At 51.8% G+C, this 22,429-nt stretch overlaps 1 non-coding gene across 1 annotated transcript; it reads right to left on the bottom strand.

Annotated features, from left to right (window-relative positions):
• Window positions 1–11,112: 11,112 nt before the first annotated feature.
• Window positions 11,113–11,184, bottom strand: TRNAT-UGU (transfer RNA threonine (anticodon UGU)). Its single transcript has one exon. It is a non-coding gene; the product is annotated as a tRNA-Thr (tRNA).
• Between the last annotated feature and the right edge of the window lie 11,245 nt (window positions 11,185–22,429).

Genomic DNA, 22,429 nt, shown 5'->3' with positions numbered 1-22,429 from the left:
CAACAGACACCCTGTGAGGTAGATGAAGATATTGGATTTATATCCCGCCCTCCACTCCAAAGAGTCTCAGGGCGGCTCACAATCTCCTTTCCCTTCCTCCCCCACAACAGACACCCTGTGAGGTAGATGAAGATATTGGATTTATATCCCGCCCTCCACTCTGAAGAATCTCAGAGCAGCTCACAATCTCCTTTACCTCCCCCCCCCTCACAACAGACACCCTGTGGGGTAGATTTTGATCCCGAGTTTGATCCCGGCAGAAGCTGGGTTCAGATAGCCAGCTCAAGGTTCACTCAGCCTTTCTTCCTTTCAAGGTCAGTGAAATGAGTACCCAGCTTCCTGGGGATCAAGTGTAGATGACTGGGGAAGGCAATGGCAAGGAAAGGAAAGGTCCCCTGTGCAAGCAGCAGTTGTTTCCAACTCTGGGGTGACGTTGCTTTCACAACGTTTTCACAGCAGACTTTTTACGGTGTGGTTTGCCATTGCCTTCCCCAGTCATCTACACTTTATCCCCAGCAACCACCCTGTAAAAAGTCTGCCATGAAAACGTCCTGAGGTGACATCACCCCATGGTCAGTAATGACTCAGTGCTTGCACAGGAGACCACCTTTTTCTTCTTTTTGCCTTCAGTCTTTCCCAGCATCAGGGACTTCTCCAGTGAGTGCTCCCTTCTCATTTGGTGGCCAAAGTATTTGAGCTCCAGCTTCAGTACCTGACCTTCCAGGGAGCAGTCAGGGTTGATTTCCTTTTGGCTTGACTGAATAAGTGCAATGTATTGGTTGTAAAGAAGAAGGGGGCTTTAGGTGACTTTAGGTGAAGAAGGCCTCTGTTTGAAGAAGAAGAATAATACTTTTTATTTATATCCCGCCCTTCCCGCCGAAGCGGGCTCAGGGCGGCTCACAACATTTTAGTGCAATACGATACAATATAATACAATACAATAAAATCACATGATTCAATAAATACCACATTATAAAACCATCATTTAAATCAACATTCCAAATTAAAATTAACAGTTATGGTGCTAAATTACAGTTTTGTTTTGTTTTTTTAAATCGATGGCGGAATACAACAGCAGCGAATCTCTCGTTAGCTCAACATTCAGCGAAGGCCATCTTAAAGAGAGTGGTCTTGCAGGCCCTGGGGAATTGGTCAAGACTCCGCAGGGCCCGCACTTCGGAAGTTGATTTCATAGGTGTGGAGCTGCAATAGAGAAGGCCCAGTCCCTTGTGTTCTTCAGTTTGGCCTCTCTCGGCCCGGGAATATTCAGCTGGTTCAAACTTGGTTTGAAGGTCCAAGTGGCAGGTAGTACAAATCCTGGTGTGTTTTTCCCCCCTGGAAAAGTAGATAAACCAGGTGGCAGACATGCCTTTTTCCAACTTCCTAAAGAATAGAAATTGCCTCCCTTTTTACACCTAACCAAGCTAACCTGGACATGCTGATTAATGCAAAGTAACCTTGAGTCTGGAGCAGTGATGCTCTGTATTCTTAGTGCGTGGGGGGTGGGGGACAACAATGGGAGGGCTTCGAGTGTCCTGGCCCCACTGCTGGACCTCCTGATGGTGCCTGGTTTTTTGGCCACTGTGTGACACAGAGTGTTGTACTGGAGGGGCCACTGGCCTGATCCAACATGGCTTCTCTTCTGTTATGTGACACAGAGTGTTGGAGTGGATCGGCCATTGGCCTGATCCAGCAAGGCTTCTCTTCTGTTCTTATGTGATACAGAGTGTTGGAGTGGATGGGCCATTGGCCTGATCCAACATGGCTACTCTTCTGATCTTACGTGACACAGAGTGTTGGAGTTGATGGGAAGCCTGATCCAACATGGCTTTTCTTACGTGACACAGAGTGTTGGAGTGGATGGGCCATTGACCTGATCCAACATGGCTTCTCTTCTGTTCTTATGTGACACAGAGTGTTGGAGTGGATGGGCCATTGGCCTGATCCAACATGGCTTCTCTTCTGTTCTTATGTGACACAGAGTGTTGGACTGGATGGGCCATTGACCTGATCCAACATGGCTTTTCTTCTGTTCTTACGTGACACAGAGTGTTGGAGTGGATGGGCCATTGACCTGATCCAACATGGCTTCTCTTCTGTTCTTATGTGACAAAGAGTGTTGGAGTGGATGGGCCATTGGCCTGATCCAACATGGCTTTTCTTCTGTTCTTATGTGACACAGAGTGTTGGACTGGATGGGCCATTGACCTGATCCAACATGGCTTCTCGTCTGTTCTTATGTGACACAGAGTGTTGATACATTTGGAGATGCGTCTATGTGTGCAGGAGTCATAAAATCAAAAAGGTTCCCCGCCCTGTAAATGTACAACCCTTTTATAGAGAGTCCCAAGAATGATTGTGTTAGAAGAGGGGTAGCCAAACTTGCTTAATGTATGAGCAAGGAAGGCAGGCAGGCAGGCAAATAGATGGGAAGGGGAGAAGTGCAAAGAAAGCAACTTTAAATGCATTCTCCAAGCTGCTGGCTGTCTTGGCTAGGAGAAGAAGAAGATGATATTGGATTTATATCCCGCCCTCCACTCTGAAGAGTCTCAGAGCAGCTCACAATCTCCTTTACCTTCCTCCCCCACAACAGACACCCTGTGAGGTCGGTGGGGCTGGAGAGGGCTCTCACAGCAGCTGCCCTTTCAAGGACAACCTCTGCCAGAGCTATGGCTGACCCAAGGTCATGCTAGCAGGTGCAAGTGGAGGAGTGGGGAATCAAACCCGGTTCTTCCAGATAAGAGTCCGCACACTTAACCACTACACCAAACTGGGTCTCCAGAAGTGATTTAAAGAGACAAATGCCTTTTCCAAGCTGGTCAACAGGGTAGTGGGGGCATTGAGAGCCACACAATATGTGTGAAAGAGCCACATGTGGCTTCCAAGCCACAGTTTGGCTCCCTCTGTATTAGAAGGTGGTCAAGAAACCTCCCCCCAGCTGATGCCTCTTTCCTGGCCTGACTTGTGAAGTGCTGTGGAGCTCATTACGGAGAGCCTCATTATGCACGGAGCACGGGGACCCAGCAGGGAATGCAAATCCACAGCTGTTTACCAGGCTCTGGGTTGGCTTGATTGATTGCTGTCCCTTATGTCAGCGTGGGCTCAGCTTGTTCAACTAAAAGGTGCTCTGTCCTTTTTTGGGGGGGACTATATTAGCAAACACTCTCCTTCTTAAAATACAGCTGTGATCTTGCCCTGTGACATCTCTGTCTTAGAAGAACCAGCCACTGGAACAAGGACACTCCAGCGTTCTCGGGTGGGGCCTTTCTAAAAGCCTGTTTCTTAAAGGCCCATATGAATTTGGAAGGTTCAAAAAATGGCTGATGTAGGCAGCAGTTTTTCTCGGATTGCTCTCAGCGGGGCATGAGCTGTAATTCAGACCCGATGGTGTTGTTTATCGCTGGGAGCCCCAACGTGGTGCCAGTGGGCACTGCCATGGCACCTGCTGACCTATTTCTCTAGTGCCTGCCAAAGGTTTTTAGGAAGTGGGTGGAACCAGGTAGGGCTTTTGCTCAGCAAGGCTTCCTTTCTGGCTATTAGCGGTTTGATTAGCCATGCAAGTTTTCTTTGTAAATGCCGGTTTGGCAGCAGCAGCAGCTTCCACCAAAGCACAAAGATCTTCACTGTATGGTTGCAGGTGAGCTGTTGCAGCCCTGTTGTGGCTGGCTCCGCCTCCTCTTGGTGAAGCCCTGTTGTGGCTGGCTCCGCCTCCTCTTGGTGAAGCCCTGTTGTGGCTGGCTCCGCCTCCTCTTGGTGAAGCCCTGTTGTGGCTGGCTCCGCCTCCTCTTGGTGAAGCCCTGTTGTGGCTGGCTCCGCCTCCTCTTGCTGAAGCCCTTTTGTGGCTGGCTCCGCCTCCTCTTGCTGAAGCCCTTTTGTGGCTGGCTCCGCCTCCTCTTGCTGAAGCCCTTTTGTGGCTGGCTCCGCCTCCTCTTGCTGAAGCCCTTTTGTGGCTGGCTCCGCCTCCTCTTGCTGAAGCCCTTTTGTGGCTGGCTCCGCCTCCTCTTAGTGAAGCCTTTTTGTGGCTGGCTCCGCCTCTTCTTGCTGAAGCCCTTTTGTGGCTGGCTCCGCCTCCTCTTGGTGAAGCCTTTTTGTGGCTGGCTCCGCCTCTTCTTGCTGAAGCCCTTTTGTGGCTGGCTCCGCCTCCTCTTGGTGAAGCCCTGTTGTGGCTGGCTCCGCCTCCTCTTGGTGAAGCCCTGTTGTGGCTGGTTCCGCCTCCTCTTGGTGAAGCCTTTTTGTGGCTGGCTCCGCCTCCTCTTGCTGAAGCCCTTTTGTGGCTGGCTCCGCCTCCTCTTGCTGAAGCCCTTTTGTGGCTGGCTCCGCCTCCTCTTAGTGAAGCCTTTTTGTGGCTGGCTCCGCCTCTTCTTGCTGAAGCCCTTTTGTGGCTGGCTCCGCCTCCTCTTGGTGAAGCCCTGTTGTGGCTGGCTCCGCCTCCTCTTGGTGAAGCCCTGTTGTGGCTGGCTCCGCCTCCTCTTGGTGAAGCCCTTTTGCAGCTGGCTCCATCTCTTCCTCCTGCAGCCTATTTGTTGCTGCGCCCACCATGGGGTGTCATGATTTCAAGGTGCCCTCAGGCTCAAAAAAGTCGGGGACTCCAGTCTAGTGGATGTCCCATCCTGTTGACCATATTGATTTCTGCTATGTAATCTGCTTTGGGTCTCCGTGGGAAAGAGACTATAAACTGGGGTTGCCAGGTCTGACTCTGGAAATATCTGGGGACTTTGGGGGTGGAGCCATGAGCAAGTGGTGACAAGCACGAGTGAACTCCAAAGGGAGTTCTGCCCATTGCATTCCTTTTAAATGCCTTTCCTTCGTTGGAAATAATGGAGGATGGGGGCACCTTCTTTTGGGGCTCCTAGAATTGGACCTCCTGGCCCAACCTTTTTGAAACTGGGGAAGGGGGTTGAAGAGAGACACCAGATGCTATGCTGACAATGTGGTGCTTCTGCCTCAAAAAACAGGCTCCCTCAGAGCCTCAGATACCCACAGATCAATTCTCCATTATACCTTATGGGCCTAGTCTTCCTGATAACCCTGAAGTGGAGGGAGGGCCTCCAAACCAGGGGATCCCCTGGACCCAACTTGGGATTGCACTTTACACACACAGAAGAACATAAGAGAAGCCCTGTTGGATCAGGCCAATGGCCCATCCAGTCCAACACTCTGTGTCACATAAGAACATAAGAGGAGCCATATTGGATCAGGCCAGTGGCCCCTCCAGTCCAACACTCTGTGTCACATAAGAACATAAGAGGAGCCATGTTGGATCAGGCCAGTGGCCCCTCCAGTCCAACACTCTGTGTCACATAAGAACATAAGAGGAGCCATGTTGGATCAGGCCAGTGGCCCCTCCAGTCCAACACTCTGTGTCACATAAGAACATAAGAGGAGCCATGTTGGATCAGGCCAGTGGCCCCTCCAGTCCAACACTCTGTGTCACATAAGAACATAAGAGGAGCCATGTTGGATCAGGCCAGTGGCCCATCCAGTCCAACACTCTGTGTCACAGAAGAACATAAGAGAAGCCATGTTGGATCAGGCCAATGGCCGCTCCAGTCCAACACTCTGTGTCACAGAAGAACATAAGAGAAGCCATGTTGGATCAGGCCAATGGCCGCTCCAGTCCAACACTCTGTGTCACAGAAGAACATAAGAGAAGCCATGTTGGATCAGGCCAATGGCCGCTCCAGTCCAACACTCTGTGTCACAGAAGAACATAAGAGAAGCCATGTTGGATCAGGCCAATGGCCGCTCCAGTCCAACACTCTGTGTCACAGAAGAACATAAGAGGAGCCATGTTGGATCAGGCCAGTGGCCCCTCCAGTCCAACACTCTGTGTCACATAAGAACATAAGAGAAGCCATGCTGGATCAGGCCAGTGGCCCCTCCAGTCCCACACTCTGTGTCACATAAGAACATAAGAGGAGCCATGTTGGATCAGGCCAGTGGCCCCTCCAGTCCAACACTCTGTGTCACATAAGAACATAAGAGGAGCCATGTTGGATCAGGCCAGTGGCCCATCCAGTCCAACACTCTGTGTCACAGAAGAACATAAGAGAAGCCATGTTGGATCAGGCCAATGGCCGCTCCAGTCCAACACTCTGTGTCACAGAAGAACATAAGAGAAGCCATGTTGGATCAGGCCAATGGCCGCTCCAGTCCAACACTCTGTGTCACAGAAGAACATAAGAGAAGCCATGTTGGATCAGGCCAGTGGCCCATCCAGTCCAACACTCTGTGTCACAGAAGAACATAAGAGAAGCCATGTTGGATCAGGCCAGTGGCCCCTCCAGTCCAACACTCTGTGTCACAGAAGAACATAAGAGAAGCCATGTTGGATCAGGCCAGTGGCCCCTCCAGTCCAACACTCTGTGTCACAGAAGAACATAAGAGAAGCCATGTTGGATCAGGCCAATGGCCGCTCCAGTCCAACACTCTGTGTCACAGAAGAACATAAGAGAAGCCATGTTGGATCAGGCCAGTGGCCCATCCAGTCCAACACTCTGTGTCACAGAAGAACATAAGAGAAGCCATGTTGGATCAGGCCAGTGGCCCCTCCAGTCCAACACTGTGTCACACAGTAGCCAAAAAAAATAGATGCAACTAGGAGGTCCATCGGTGGGGTCAGGACAATAGAAGCCCTCCCATTGTTGCCCCACCCCAGGCACCAAGACTACAGAGCATCACTGTGCCAGACAGAGTTCCAACAATACGCTGTGGCTAATAACCACTGATGGGTCTCTGCGCCATATGTTGATCGAATCCCCTCTTGAAGCTGTCTATGCATGTAGCCGCCACCACCTCCTGTGGCAAAGGAGTTCCTGCTACAAAAAAAGCCCTAAATCTGTCCCTCCTCAGCCTCATATATCAGGGGTGGCCAACAGTAGCTCTCCAGATGTTTTCTGCCTACAACTCCCATCAGCCCCAGCCAGCATGGCCAATGGCTGGGGCTGATGGGAGATGTAGGCAAAACACACCTGGAGAGCTACCATTGGCCACCCCGTCATATATTACCACCTTGCCAGCTACCTGCACAAAATCCAAGAGATCAGTGCCTCTGGCATAGAGAACATAAGAGAAGCCATGTTGGATCAGGCCAATGACCCATCCAGCCCAACACTCTGTGTCACATAAGAACATAAGAGAAACCATGTTGCATCAGGCCAATGGCCCATCCAGCCCAACACTCTGTGTCACATAAGAACATAAGAGAAGCCATGTTGGATCAGGCCAATGGCCCATCCACTCCAACACTCTGTGTCACATAAGAACATAAGAGAAGCCATGTTGGATCAGGCCAATGACCCATCCAGCCCAACACTCTGTGTCACATAAGAATATAAGAGAAGCCTTGTTGGATCAGGCCAATGGCCCATCCAGTCCAACACTCTGTGTCACATAAGAACATAAGAGAAGCCATGTTGGATCAGGCCAATGGCCCATCCACTCCAACACTCTGTGTCACATAAGAACATAAGAGAAGCCATGTTGGATCAGGCCAATGACCCATCCAGCCCAACACTCTGTGTCACATAAGAACATAAGAGAAGCCCTGTTGGATCAGGCCAATGACTCATCCGGCCCAACACTCTGTGTCACATAAGAATATAAGAGAAGCCTTGTTGGATCAGGCCAATGGCCCATCCAGTCCAACACTCTGTGTCACATAAGAGAAGCCATGTTGGATCAGGCCAATGGCCCATCCACTCCAACACTCTGTGTCACATAAGAACATAAGAGAAGCCATGTTGGATCAGGCCAATGGCCCATCCACTCCAACACTCTGTGTCACATAAGAACATAAGAGAAGCCCTGTTGGATCAGGCCAATGGCCCATCCAGCCCAACACTCTGTGTCACACAGGTGCCATCAGGAGGTCCACCAGTGGGGCCAGGACACTAGAAGCCCTCCCACTGTGCCCCCCCAAGCACCAAGAATACAGATCATCCCTTGCCCCAGACAAAGAGTTCCATCTATACCTTGTGACTAATAGCCACTGATGGACCTCGGCTCCATAGGTGTATCCAATCCCCTCTTGAAGCTGGCTATGCTTGTAGCCGCCACCACCTCCTGTGGCAGTGAATCCCGTGTGTTAATCACCCTTTGGGTGGAGAAGGACTTCCTTTTATCTGTGCACTCACTCTCTCTCCCTCCCCCCCTCCCCCACACACACGAATACAAAAAGAAAACAAAGTGGAGAACATATGCTGTCCCCTGCCCATATGCAGGGCTGCAGATATATATTCTGTGTTGCCAGGAAGAAAATCAGTTTCGACAAGAGATGACTTCTGGAAGGGAGGGGCATGGAGGAGCAGCTGCCCCCCACTCTCTCGAGACCCCCTCCAGCCCGCTGTTCCCTCCAGACCCTTGCAAGGGTGCCCCTCCACCTCCCCGGCCCTCCTGGGTCATGCTCATGACTCAAGATTCACATGATTCCAGAAGGGAACGCAGTGGCATCTGAGTCAGAACATGATCTGTTCCCCCTGCTACTCTTCGGCAGTCGGGGGGAGAGAGAAGAGAGGGGGGAGAAGGGGGGGAAGGGGAATCCTTCCATCCTCCGGCGCAGTTTAAAATCCATCCTCAGCTCATCTCTCTTCATTAAATTTCCCATTACTCAGCGTTTGACACTGCGCAGCCCTGATATAGCAGGCCATTACAGACTGCAGGCGGGCCCCAACAGATTTTCTCCTCCAGGGAATTCTCTCTATGAGGTGGAGGGAGGGGGCTTGGGACGCCCTACACTCACACACACACACACACCCCCCATAGCCGCAAAGGCACACTCACTCTCCTGGGCCTTGTCACTGGCCTGCATGGAGACTGCAACCCAGAAGTCAGGAGATCTTGAGATCTGGAAGGGCAGCCGAGACGGAGCTAGAAAAGATCCCGAAGCGTAGGGGTGAGATGCAAAACTCCCTCTTAGCTCTGGAGTCTCGTGAGCAAAACTTCTGCTTCATGAGCTACTGGCGTGGAAGTCGTGAGCTGCTGCATCGTTTAGCTTGCTCTGGGGCCATTTTTTTCCTGAACTGAGGACAAAATGTGCGAGCTGGAGGCGAAAAAAACCTGTGATCTGGCTCATGTTAACTCAGCCAGTGAGATGTTTATTTAGTAAGCGTTGTTTCCTTTGGTAAATGGGCAGGCAGGGGGGACGAGCCAAGGGCTCAGTGGCAGAGCCTCTGCTTGGCACATAGAAGGTCCCAGGTTCAATCCCCGGTATCTCCAGTTTAAAAGGACCAAGTAGGAGGTAACAGGAAAGACCTCCATCTAAATACCCGGGAGACCTGCTGCCAGTCTGAATAGTCAACACTGATCGTAAGGGTCTACTCTGATTCAGTAGTCTAAGGCAGCTTCCTGTGTATTAATGAGTGTGCAAGGAAGTGTCACTGGTATCCAAGCTCAAGAGACTCCATGCAATGATATTTCCCTTTACTAGGTATGGAAGAAGAAGAAGACTGCAGATTTATTCCCCACCCTTCTCTCTGTATCAGTCTCAGAGCAGCTTACTATCTTCTTTATCTCCTCCCCCCACAACAGACACCCTGTGAGGTGGGTGGGGCTGAGAGGGCTCTCACGGCAGCTGCCCTTTCAAGGACAACCCCTACGAGAGCTATGGCTAACCCAGGGCCATTCCAGCAGCTGCAAGTGGAAGAGTGGGGAATCAAACCCGGTGTGATGTGCATTCTGGACAATTTTGGATATGAATTCTGGACAATGAAGAAACCCGACAGGAAGAAAGTTGACTCATTGGAAATGTGGTGTTGGCGGAGAGCTTGGCAGACACCCTGCAAGGCCAAAGGACAATGGAATTCTGGATTCAATCATGCCAGAACTCTCCCTAGAAGCTGAAAGGATCCAACTAAAGCTATTGTACTTTTGGGGGCCACATTAGGAGAAGACAAGAGTCACTGGAAAGACAATAATGCTGGGAATGGTGAAAGGTTGCAGGAATCAGTTTCCACAGGAAATGGCTGGACTCCCATCAAGGAAGTCATGAAAACAGGGCCGGATTAAGAATTAGACTAAGTAAGCACTGACCTATGGGCCCCCACACCTTTAGGGGCCTTGGGCTGACTTTCCCCCCGTTTCCTCCTGCTTGCAGCCCTCCCAGCCTGCACACGCAGCCAGCAACTGAGCCGCTCTTTGCCCAACTGGCTGGCGGTGTAGCCAAGCTTGCCTCTCTCTGCCTCTCCCCTGCAGCTTTGTCAGAGGGGCTTTTGAGAAGGTGCCAGCAGGCTGCAGAGGGGGCCGCAGGCAGTGGGGCAGGCGCTCCAGCGCTGAGATGATTTGCGAGGGAGCCTCCGAGATTTTGACTGCCTACGGGTCCCCACAGGGTTCAATGCAGCACTGCATGAGGACCCTCCGTTGGCAAGACTCGAGCGAGGCTGTTAACTGCAGGCTGTTTTGGAGATCATTCATTCATAGGGTTGTGCCATAAGTTGAAAAGGACTTGATGGAACAAAACGCACACGTGTGATTTATTTTGTGTGTGTGTGTGTGTTGACATTCATTGTAGGTGGGGCCACCTCAAAAACCTCTGGAGGAGAAGGTGCAATAGAAATTATTTAGCAGGATTGCCAGTGGAATCAGGGCCCCACTCGGCTCAGCGGGCACTCCCCGCGGGACCCGTAACGCAACCCACCCCTGCCAGAAATGGGCCAGCTGGCCGGTCTGCCTAGGAGTCCTTTAGGTGGGGGGAGGAGGCTCCTTTGTACCCTGAGGAAGAACCAGGATCTTAATAATCCAATGGATACCCAAGGGGAGGCAGCGACGCCTGGGCAGAACGGGGAGTGGGGATCCAAACGAACGCTCCGGCCTCATTCCCACAAACTGCAGAAACTGCTGGCCTCATATGAAGCTGCCTTCTACTGAATCAGACCTCTCATGGTCCACCCAAGTCAGTCTTGTCTACTCAGACTGGCAGCGGCTCTCCAGGGTCTCAAGCGGAGGTTTTTCACGCCCTATTTGCCTGGACCATTTTGAGTTGGAGATGCCAGGGATTGAACCTGGGACCTTCTGCTTGCCAGGCAGATGCTCTGCCACTGAGCCACCATCCCTTCCCTGCTCTCCAGGGTCTCCAGCTGAGGTTTTCCACGCCTACTTGCCTGGACCATTTTGAGTTGGAGATGCCGGGGACTGAACCTGGGACCTTCTGCTTACAAAGCAGATGCTCTACCGCTGAGCCACAGCCCCATTCATGGCTCTCCAGGGTCTCAAGCTGAGGTTTTCCACGCCTACTTGCCTGGAACCTTTTCAGTTGGAGATGCCGGGGATTGAACCTGGGACTTTCTGCTTACCAAGCAGATGCTTTACCTATGGTTGCCAATCCCCTGGTGGGGGCAGGGGATCCCCGGATTTGGAGGCCCTCCCCCTGCTTTAGGGTCATCAGAAAGCGGGGGGGGGGGAGGGAAATGAGCCTGCTTCGGTGGGGAGGGCGGGATATAAATAAAATGTATTATTATTATGTCTGATGGACACTACATTATTCCCTATGGAGACCGATTCCTATAGGGTATAATGGAGAATTGATCCGCGGGTATCTTGGGCTCTGGAGGGGGGCTGTTTTTTGAGATAGAGGCACCACATTTTCAGCACAGCATCCGGTGCCCCTCCTCAAAGCACCCTCCATGTTTCAAAAGGATTGGACCAGGGGGTCTGAGCACCAAAAGAAGGCGCTCCTATCCTTCATTATTTCCAATGGAGAAAAGGCAGGGCCTTTTTAAAAGCAGGAACGCGCAGGAACGCAGTTCCGGCTGGCTCGGCATCAGGGGGTGTGGCCTAATATGCAAATGAGTTCCTGCTGGGCTTTTTCTGCCAAAAAACCCCAGAGAGAAGACATTTAAAAGGTGTGCAGTCCCTTCAAAATGTGCCGGCCAGAACTCCCTCTGGAGTTCGATTACGCTTGTCGCCACCTTACTCCTGGCTCCGCCCCCAAAGTCTCCCGGCTCCACCCCCAAAGTCCCCAGCTATTTCTTGAATGGGACTTGGCAACCCTAGCTCTCCCACTGAGCCGCCGTCACCGTCGCTCCGCGGCAAACAACTTCAGCTGAAACGCGTGCGGCGGGACCCCCACCCCCCCGGGGCGCCTTCCCCCGCACAGGCGCGGCAGCCCAACCTCATCACGCGTCGCTTGCTCGCGAGGAAGCCCGACGGGCTCTGCTGGCGCGTAACCCACGCAATCCCTCCCCGAGCTCAGCCCAGCCCCCCCCCCCCCGCCGCTTTAGCGTTCCGCCCGCCCGGCCGCGGCGCTTCTAAGCAAGGAATCCCGGGCGCGACCATTGCGCCCTTCCTGCGGGGGAGGCCAACCGAGGGCGCGCAGCTCTCTCGGCCGCAGCTCTCCGCGGGGCTGGCAGGGGCGCTGGGCCGGGCTGCGGAGCCTGCGCTGGGGCTGCTGCTGCAGCTGCCGCCTCGTCTCCCCCCCCCCCCTGCAAGGGAGGCGGTGGTAGCGGCCCGGGAAGGGAGGGGCCGAACGCTCCCGGGGCGGAGTATAAAAGGAGGCGGCGGCGGCTGCCTGGAGAGGCGCTGTCCAGAGTGGTGCGGTGCTGCTGGTGCTGCCGCCGCCGCCGCGCGCCCCCGCGAAGCCCGGGCTCAGGCGCATGCAGAGCTCGCCTTGCGCCGCGCCGAGGGACTCAGGATGCCGCCGCGGGAGGCGCGCTCCCCAGCCCGGTCCCCTTAGGGTGCATTGGAGGGGGGGGGCTTCATTGGCGCTGCGTCAAGTCCGTGGGGGGGGGATTGGAAAGGAGAACCCCTCGGTCTCTCGGGGGCGCTGCCCTCCAAGTGCGCCTTCTCGCTTTGGGCTGGGGGGAAAGGGGTCTTGTCTTGTCTTGTCTTGTCTTCTCGACCTCGCCCCTCCCCCAAGTGCCTGGAGGGGGGGCCCTCGCTCGAGCCCCTGAGCAGCGGGGTGGTGTGGGGCTCCGGGTCTGCGTGAGAAAGAAGGGCGCCTGGCCGTTGATCTCTAGGGCTGAGCCCCGAGAGGGGGGGGGGGGGGCGCTGGGCTTCTGGCGGCCACGGGGAGGGGGGGGGGCTCTGAGTAGCTGAGCGTGCTTCTGCCGGCCCAGGGGGAGTTAGAGGGTTGCCCCTGGAGCATTGGGGCTGCCCCCTTGGGACCCTCAAAAGAAAGGGTTAGCCCGCGACCTGAGACTGCAGGAGGCTAGTTGGTTGGGTCTTTGGAGGGGCTTCTCCCTCTTCTTGCTTTGACTCCCGCTGGAACTTTTCCTGCTCTCCAGCCCCCAGGTCTGTTCTAGAGGGGGGTGGGTAGGCAGCTGGTTTGGGTCTGAGACGGTGGTGGTGGGGGGGGGAGGGCGTGTGTGTTGTGTGCGTGGCGGGGGTGTCTGCAAAACCCTGGCCCGCCCTGCTGTCTGCTGAAAGGGACGGTTACGGCTTCCCCCTGCGCCCGCTGCATCTCCACGAAGTTTCCAACCCAGCAGGAGAAAGGTAGGACTCAGAACTACAAATGCTGCTTGATGGGAGTCGAGTGATGTGAAGGGGGAAGAGGGGGGCGGAAAAGGATTGGTGCTGGAGGGGAGGGAAAGGATGCCCCAAGGTTCGGTGGGAGAGGATCTGCTTTGGCATGTGGAAAGTCCCCGGTTCAATCCCCGGCATCTCCAGATGAAAGGACTGGGTCGTAGGGGATGGGAAAGACCTCAGCTTGAGACCCAGAGAGCTGCTGCCAGTCGGAGTGCAGAAGACTGACTTCGATGGACCTGCGGTCTGGTTCATATATTCAGTGGGGAAGGGGGCTGTCGTTTGTGCCCAAAGAGAGGTATTTTGAGTGATGTCTTCGCATCTGTGTACTTCTGTAGGAAGAGAGGGAGGTTATCCTTCAGAGCATCTCCTGAAAGGAACAGGACATCCAGTTCCCCGCAGGACTTTTTCATTCAGAATACGAGTGGTGTCAAAAGGACTCTCCGTTCTGGGTTCCTAGATCTGCTTTAGAGAGGACACTTATTTCTCCGGCGTCGACTGTGCCCTTCCAATGATCCACTTGGATGTGCAGCTAGATCGGAGTTATGATTTTTGCATTCCGAAGGGCTGTCGCTCCGTGGCAAAATGCACGCGGGGTACGCAGCCAGTCATGGCGATGCTGAGGGAAACCCCTGTGTGAAGAAACCAGAGTTAGTGCAAATCAGGGCAAAGCAGTCCTATCTAGGTTTGGTCATTGAGTTTATTTGGTTCGATTTTTAGTTTTTTAGTAGGGTGTTCCATCTGTCAGTCGTCCCTGTTCTCTCTGAAATGCGACTTTCTTTTGATGAACCTGCAGTTTGACTCAATAGTGCCTTGTGGACGTGGTCTTGTTGGAATCCTTACAACAGCCCCATAAGGCAGGCAAGTGCCATCTTCACATTGCAGCTGGATGGGAGAAGAGCTTGCCGAAGAGCACAGTGTCGTTTTGGTGGCAGGAGTGAAATTTGCACTCGGAAGCTCCTGGGTGAATTTAACAGCTGGGCTTCACTAGTTTCCCAACGACTCCACCTTTGTGTGTTAGGACTGCACGACGCGGCACAACCATTCTGGCCTCGTTGGGGGACGGCACATTGTGTTCCGGTCCTTTTGGCTGGTGTGCAAAGAGATGCCGGGTGCTTTTGTGGACTTCCCTCTCGGTTTGCTTTCCTTCGCGTGAGCATCTCTTTTACGTTTTGCTTTGTCCACTCGCAGAAGCAATTAGCGTGAGAGTTTCTAAGATTAGGCAGCTCAGCTCCGAAGTTCCCCTTTGGCAAACCAGTCTGCAGAAGTTGCTAGTCCGTAGCATGTGCCGTGGAGGAGAAATGCAAAAGAACTGGATGATTGGAGTCAGTCTAGTCTGTCTTGCTCCGGGTGACCAGAGAGTCACAAACTGACCGAGACAGCTAATCCTGAGTACCTGTGAGCAGTGTTCCCTCGAAGCTGAGTTAGCGTGAGCAAGCTCACAGATTTTTAGGCTCCAGCTCACACGTTTTTGCCTTCGTTCAGGAAAAACGGCCCCGTAGCACACTAATTTATGCAGCAGCTCACAACTTGGATGCCAGTAGCTCACAAAGTAGAATTTTTGCTCAGAAGACTCTGCAGCTTAGAGCGAACATTGCCTGTGACCAAAACAACCACCACTGTTGTCCTCTAGCTAGCAACTAGATTTGAACCCAGTAACGACTTAGAGACTGAGACGAGTTTTGGGGCATAAGCTTTCAAAAGTTAAAGCTCTCTTTGTCGTTTCTCTGTCTAGCACTATTTTTTAACGATGCAAATTGTGTAATTACTTTCTTAACATAGAGTCTAGATATGTCGTTGTGTGTTAAATACAAAAAAGAATCTTGCTTTGGCAACAGTATGTCACTTTAAACTGAACACAGGGAAGTATTATCCACGCTCTGATGCAAGCTCTGTATTCGGAGGCAACCTGCCCTTGAATACCAAACACCGGGAATAAACAGAACAGATCCCAACAGCTCGGATGGGACCTCTTGGTTCAGAAACAGCTTAAATTTGAATACCAGACTCTAGGAACAAATGGAGGCGGGCAGTTTAGCAACAGCTCTGATAGAACTCCCTTATTCCAAGGCAGTCTACCTTTGAATACCAGGCTGCCGGAACAGACAGTGCAATCTCCCTCGTGCCTTTCTTGACTGCTGGTTTTGCGGAGCTCTTCAGGGGAGCCTCCGGGCCCAGGATCCCGTACTTGAATAACTGCTTTACCTGCTCAGGGCTGTTCTGGCCTCTTCCGAAAAAGGCTTGTGGATAGCAGGAACAAAGAAAGGCCTTTCTCTGCCCCAGATGCTGGTGAGCGGCTGCCAGCCACAGGGAAAGCATGACGAGCTAGAGCAAGGGTGGCCAACGGTAGCTCTCCAGATGTTTTTTGCCTACAACTCCCATCAGCTCCAGCCATTGGCCATGCTGGCTGGGGCTGATGGGAGTTGTAGGGGGGGAAACATCTGGAGAGCTACCGTTGGTCACCCCTGAGGTAGAGAATAGTAAAGAGTCCCATAGCGCCTTTAAGACTAACAAATTTCATTGTCGTATAAGCTTTCAAGAAACACAGCTCTCTTGGCCAGATGCATGGAGGGTATGCTGAAACCAGCCAGAGGTATGTCGGTGGTAAGCCGTGTTACCTTTAAGCCGCGGAGTCTTGTGAGCAAAAATTCTACTTTGTGAGCGACTGGTATTAAAGTTGTGAGCTCCTGCATAAATTATTGTGCTCTGGGGCCGTTTTTCCTGAGCTAGGACAACAAGTGTGTGAGCTGGAGGCTCCCACTAGCTCAGCCTAGAGGGGACACTGGTGGGAAGGGGAGGGGGGAGTGGATGCAGGAAGGAAGTGCCAGGTAAATGCAAAGCAGGTGCAGAAGTCATGAGAAAGGGAGAATGTGCAACCCAGGCTGGGCGGGACCATTTCCTTCTGTCGATGAATCTGAATGGAATATCTGAAAGTGAAAGGCAGTTACTTCTGGTAATGAGATAGAGTCATAGAATCTTAGAGTTGGAAGGGGCCCTACAGCCCATCTTCTAGCCCAACCCCCGCTCCATGCAGGATCAGCCAAAAGCATCTCCAACAAATAATCATCCAGCCGCGTTTTGAAGACTGCCGACGAAGGGGAGCTCCCCACCTTCCTGGGCGGCTGGTTCCACCTCTGAACTACTCGGACTGTAAAAAAAATGTCCCTAATAGCCAGCCGAATATTAGGAAATGGCTTCCTGTTAACCATCCGAAGTCCCTATTCAATCCGAGTCTGGTCAGTTTCCAGACACCCTCCATGTATCTGATGAAGAGAGCTGTGTTTCTCGAAAGCTTCCGCTACAATAAAATTTGTTAAGTCTTAAAGGTGCTACTGGACACCTCTATTTTGCAGGAACAGGCTAACTCCTCTGGATCTATGAGCCTAGATAGTTTGACTCGGTTAACAGCAGCTGCATGAATTCACCTGTATGGCTGCCATGGGAAACTGGATGCTGGAATCGATGGATGGACTAGATGCTATATGGTCACTCGAGTAGCTGTATGAGGTTAGCCTCTTCTTCCAGTTTGGTGTAGTAGTTAAGTGCATGGACTCTTATCTGGGAGAACCAGGTTTGATTCCCCACTCCTCCCCTTGCAGCTGCTGGAATGGCCTTGGGTTAGCCATAGCTCTTGTAGGAGTTGTCCTTGAAGGGGCGGCTTCTGGGAAAGCTCTCTCAGCCCCACCCACCTCACAGGGTGTCTGTTGTGGGGGGAGAATATATAGGAGATTGTAAGCCTCTTTGACAGCCCTGTGGCACAGAGTGGTAAAGCTGCAGTACTGCAGTCCGAACTCTCTCCTCACGACCTGAGTTCGATCTTGGCGGAAGCTGGGTTCAGGTAGCCGGCTCAAGGTTGACTCAGCCTTCCATCCTTCCAAGGTGGGTAAAATGAGTCCCCAGCTTGCTGGGGGGAAAGTGTAGATCAGGAGCGGCCAACGGTAGCTCTCCAGATGTTTTTTGCCTACAACTCCCATCAGCCCCAGCCAGCATGGCCAATGGCTGGGGCTGATGGGAATTGTAGGCAAAAAAACATCTGGAGAGCTACCATTGGCCATCCATGGTGTAGATTACTGGGGAAGGCAACGGCAAACCACCTCATTAAAAAGTCTGTCGTGAATTGGAAACGATAGGTGCTTGCACCTTCACCTTTTTAAAGCCGCTCTGAGTCTCTGATTCAGAGAGAAGGGCGAGATATAGATCTGCAGTTCTTCTTTTTCTTCTTCTTTTTCTCCTTCTTCTCCTCCTTCTCCTCCTTCTTCTCCTTCTTCTCCTCCTCCTCCTTCTTCTCCTTCTCCTTCTTCCCATTTCTCTAGGGGGGACCTGAGACTGAAAGACAAGGGAGCTTTCCAAGGACATATCCAGAATCCGTAGCAGAGATCTGGTCTCGATGCAGGGCCACTCAGAGCACTCTCCCCTGTCTTGCAGAGCAGACTGCCTGGCTTATAGACCTCGCTCTTGTCTTGCCCATCTGGAAAGGGAGTTGATTTCCTGCAGGATCCTGGCAGCTGCCAGCTTCCTCTTCTGTCAAGATAGTCCCCTTGCCGCCCATCTATTTCTCTGTTGTAACCCAGAGAGCTAAAGGCTGGCTTGATAGGGCTTCCTGGTATGATTCAAGAAGATAGAAATCAATCTCGCTCTCTCCCAGGTTCCCCCCTTCAAGGAATAGTTCCTTCAGTTGCTAGGTTTCCGGCAAGAGGGTCCAAAGCAGCCGCTGTGGTCATGAATCTCTCTGTTGGGGTTTAATAGGGAGAGAGGGAAACTGCATTAGGGGCTCCTAGAAGAAGTTCCGTTTTCCTCCCTCCAGCTGGGAAATCTGAATAGAATTGCAACAAAGCAGAGGATGCTTTTCAACAATAGGTACTCTTTTTTGGGGGAGGGGGAGCGAGTTTGGGGCACAAGAGCTCTGCTGGATCAGGCCCAAGCTCCGTCATCTTGTTTCCAGCTGCAGACAACCCGAAGTTTCCAGGAAACAACCAGCAACGTGTGAAGGTAACAATTGTGGTTGTCCCTACTGTCTGGGATTCAGAGATATACTGCCTCTCCCTGTGGAGGTTCCATTGCACCACTGGTGTCATCTCCTCTTACACAGCACCTTTTCTGTATGTTAAGACGCCCTCCCACATATGCTTAGGGGGCAGAGAGAAAGACAAGGATGTCAAATATATCATGGCCAAGTCAGAATTCTGTTTGCTTTCGGATTGCTGTAGTCCAAACCAGTTTTCCCTCTAAGCTAAGTTAGTGCGAGCTAGCTCACAGGTTTTTAGCCTCTGACTCACACGCTTTTTTGTCTCAGCTCAGGAAAGAGGGCCCTAGAGCAAAATAATGTATGCAGTAGCTCACAACTTTGATGCCAGTAGCTCAAAAAGTAGAATTTTTGCTCACAAGACTCTAGCTTAGAGGGAACATTGGTCCAAACCCCATTGCACTGTTCATTGCACTGTCCATCTTCAAGTACTTCAAGTCATCTAGAGGATGGTGCAGAATGGTTTTCTCTGGCTCCAGAAGGCTGAACCAGAACCAATGGGTTGAAATTAAATCCGAAGAATTTCAGGCTCAACATTAGGAAGAACTTCCTGATAGTTAGAGCGGTTCCTCGGTGGAACAGGCTTCCTCAGGAGGTGGTGGGCTCCCCTTCCTTGGAGACTACATGGCTATCTGACAGCAATGCAAATCCTGTGAATTTAGGGGGAGGCGTTTGTGAATTTTATGCATTGTGCAGGGGGTTGGACTAGATGACCCTGGGGATCCCTTCCGACTCTATGATTCTATGATGCTATGGCTGCCCCATTTTGAACACATTAAGCTATCTTATATTGAATCAGACCTGTGGTCCATCGAAGGCAGTGTTCTCTGCTCATACTCTCCAGGGTCTCAGACCGAGGTCTTCCACATCCCTTCCTACCTGGCCCTTTTAACGGAAGATGCCGGGGATTGAACCTGGGACTTCCTGCATGCCAAGCAGAGCCACTTCCACTGTGCCACAGCCCCTCTCTAGTTTTATTGATTACACTATATGCTATGTCATCTGCTTCGAGCCTCAGTGAGAAAAACTGACCATAATAATAATAATGTAGAGAACAGAAATAGGTATGAATGCAGAACCGGCTCTTTAGCAACAAACGAAAGAATCTCATTATTCCAGAATGAGACGACCAACAATGGCCAACTGGATGGCTTTGGAAACGCCTCCCCGCCCCACTCTGTGTCAGGGATCAAAGTAACAGCCCTCTCTTTTGGGTATCCTTGTTGGTCTTCAGAAGGATACTGAAGTCATCATGACTCACAGACCTTCAGAAGGATACTGCTCAATCCAGGGGTGGCCGAACTGTGGCCCCACTGCTCCATCAGCTTGGAGAAGGCATTTGTCTTTTTAAATCACTTCTGCAAGCCAGCTGGCAGCTTGGAGAATGCATTTAGAGTTCGAGTTCTTTCCACCTCTCTCTCCCTCCTCTCACCCCATCTATTTGCCTTCCTTCCTTGTCTCACAGCTCTCAAACATCTGATGTTCATGTCGTGCGGCTCTCAGACATCTGACATTTATTCTATGAGGCTCTTATGTTAAGCAAGTTTGGCCACCCCTGGCTTAGTCGGACCAAACGTCCATCTACTCCAGTATCCCGTCAAGAAGAAGAAACAGAAGTTATTGGTTTTATACCCTGCCCTTCTCTCTGAATCTCAGAGCAACTTCGAATCTCCTTGACTTTCCTCCACCACAACAAACACCCTGTGAAGTAGGTGAGGCTGAGAGGGCTCTCAGTTTGAGAGCCAGTTTGGTGTAGTGGTTAAGTGTGCGGACTCTTATCTGGGAGAACCAGGTTTGATTCCCCACTCCTCCACTTGGAGCTGCTGGCATGGCCTTGGGTCAGCCATAGCTCTGGCAGAGGTTGTCCTTGAAAGGGCAGCTGCTGTGAGAGTCCTCTCAGCCCCACCCACCTCACAGGGTGTCTGTTGTGGGGGAGGGAGATAAAGGAGATTGTGAGCCACTCTGAGACTCTTGAGTGGAGGGCGGAATATAAATCCAATGTCTTCTTCTTCTTCAGCAGCTGCCCTTTCAAGGGCAGCACTGTGAGAGCGATGGCTGACCCAAGGCGATTCCAGCAGCTGCAAGTGGAGGAGTGGGGAATCAAACCCAGTTTTCCCAGATAAGAGTTGGCACACTTCACCACTATCCCAAACTGCCTCTCCATGGCCAGCGAGCTGCCTCCAGGAAGCCTACAGGGAAGGTGTTTCTTCTCCAAATATGTATACCGGCTCTCTAGAAATGGGATCGCCAATGAGGAAAGTGAAGGCTGCTCTTTTGCTTGTCTCCTAAGATTTAGGAAGTGCCCATTTAAAGCTCATGCGGCTGAGAGGTGATAACAATTGCCATCTTCAAGTCCTTGAAGGGCTGTCATCTAGAGGATGGGGTGGAATTGTTTTCTGTGGCCCCAGAAGGCAGGACCGGAACCAAAGGGTTGAAATTAAATCAAAAGAGTTTCTGGCTCAACATTAGGAAGAATCTCTTGACAGTTAGAGCGGTTCCTCAGTGGAACAGGCTTCCTCGGGAGGTGGTGGGCTCTCCTTCCTTGGAGGTTTTTCAACAGAGGCCATCTGACAGCAATTAAGATCCTGTGGATTTTAGGGGGGAGGTGTTTGTGAGTTTCCTGCACTGTTCAGGGGGTTGATGATCCTGGAGGTCCCTTCCAATTCTAGGATTCCAGGTGTTCACGTTGCTCTCCATGACTGCCTCATTCAGCCACCAGCAGATGCAGACGGTGTCCTGATAATAATCCAGGGAGGGGCCCCCGGTCTCTAAAGCAGTTTTCTAAAAGACAAACAGATTAATTTTGATGGAAGCTTTTTGTGGACGAGAGCTTCCCAGAGTGAGGATGAAGGGGGCTCCAGTGGCCACCAAAAGCTCCACAGCAATAAATCAGTTTGTCTTTACGGTGGTGCAAAACGCTCTCTGGTAGAGGGAGGGGGACCTGCTAGGATTGCAAAGAACCTTCCGCTCAGCCCCCTGGGCCTTCTGCAAAAGGACCAGCTCAAGCAGGCAAAGGAGGAGCCGTGATTTTGTGGGATGCCTGTCCTGATGGCTTAGGACAGGGGTGTCAAACTCATCTGTTACGAAGGCCGGATCTGACATAAATGAGACCTTGTTGGGCCAGGCCATGTTGGACCCCGCCATGTGTGTTCCTATTTAAGATTAGGTATCAGACAGAGATACTTTATAAAGGACACAGACAAACACGATTAAAGATTAAAAAAAAAACAAGCTAAAACACGCTTAAAACATTAGCACTCATTGGTCTTAAAGGTGCTTTCTTTGTATCTCTCCCATGGGGCCCAGGGAACTGGGCAAAGGAAGCTCTGGCTCTTTCATTTCTCCCCCAGCGGACCAGAATGGGGAGGAGCCTCAGCCAATAGAAGGAAGAGAGGCTTGGCTCAGTTGTGTGATCAAGAGAGCCTGGCAAAGCAAGCTCTGCCTCCCTGCCCCTTCCTCCCCAACGGAGGAGCCTCAGCCAATGGAGAAAATAGAGGTTTTTCTCTGTAGCTCCTGTGTGATTGAGCAAGCTGTGATGCAGAATGGAGCAAGAGAGAAGGCAAAGGAAGCAGATGACATCCAGTTGCTTGGGGGCCTGATAGGAGCCCTCTGGTGGCCTGATTCGGCCCCTGGGCCACATGTTAGACACCCCTGGCTTAGGAGAAGGCGACTGTGGCTCAGTGGAAGAGCATCTTCTTGGCACTCAAAGTCCCAAGTTCAGTACTGATTAGTAGGTGATGTGAAAGAGCAGCTGTCAGTCTGAGTAGACAGTATTGTGTTTTAACAATTTATTGATAACATATGGTTACAAAACTTAATTATAAAATTTTCTATACTAACCCATATGGTAATTCAATCCCCCCTCCCTCCAATGTTGACTTCCCCGATGTTATAGATTTAAGTTCAATACTAAAGGTACTACTAACCGATCCAAATTCAATATTTTTTTTC

This window comes from Heteronotia binoei, chromosome 18, assembly GCF_032191835.1.
Source record: "Heteronotia binoei isolate CCM8104 ecotype False Entrance Well chromosome 18, APGP_CSIRO_Hbin_v1, whole genome shotgun sequence".
Lineage (NCBI taxonomy): Eukaryota > Metazoa > Chordata > Lepidosauria > Squamata > Gekkonidae > Heteronotia > Heteronotia binoei.
This window is presented reverse-complemented; position numbering and strand designations above follow the sequence as displayed.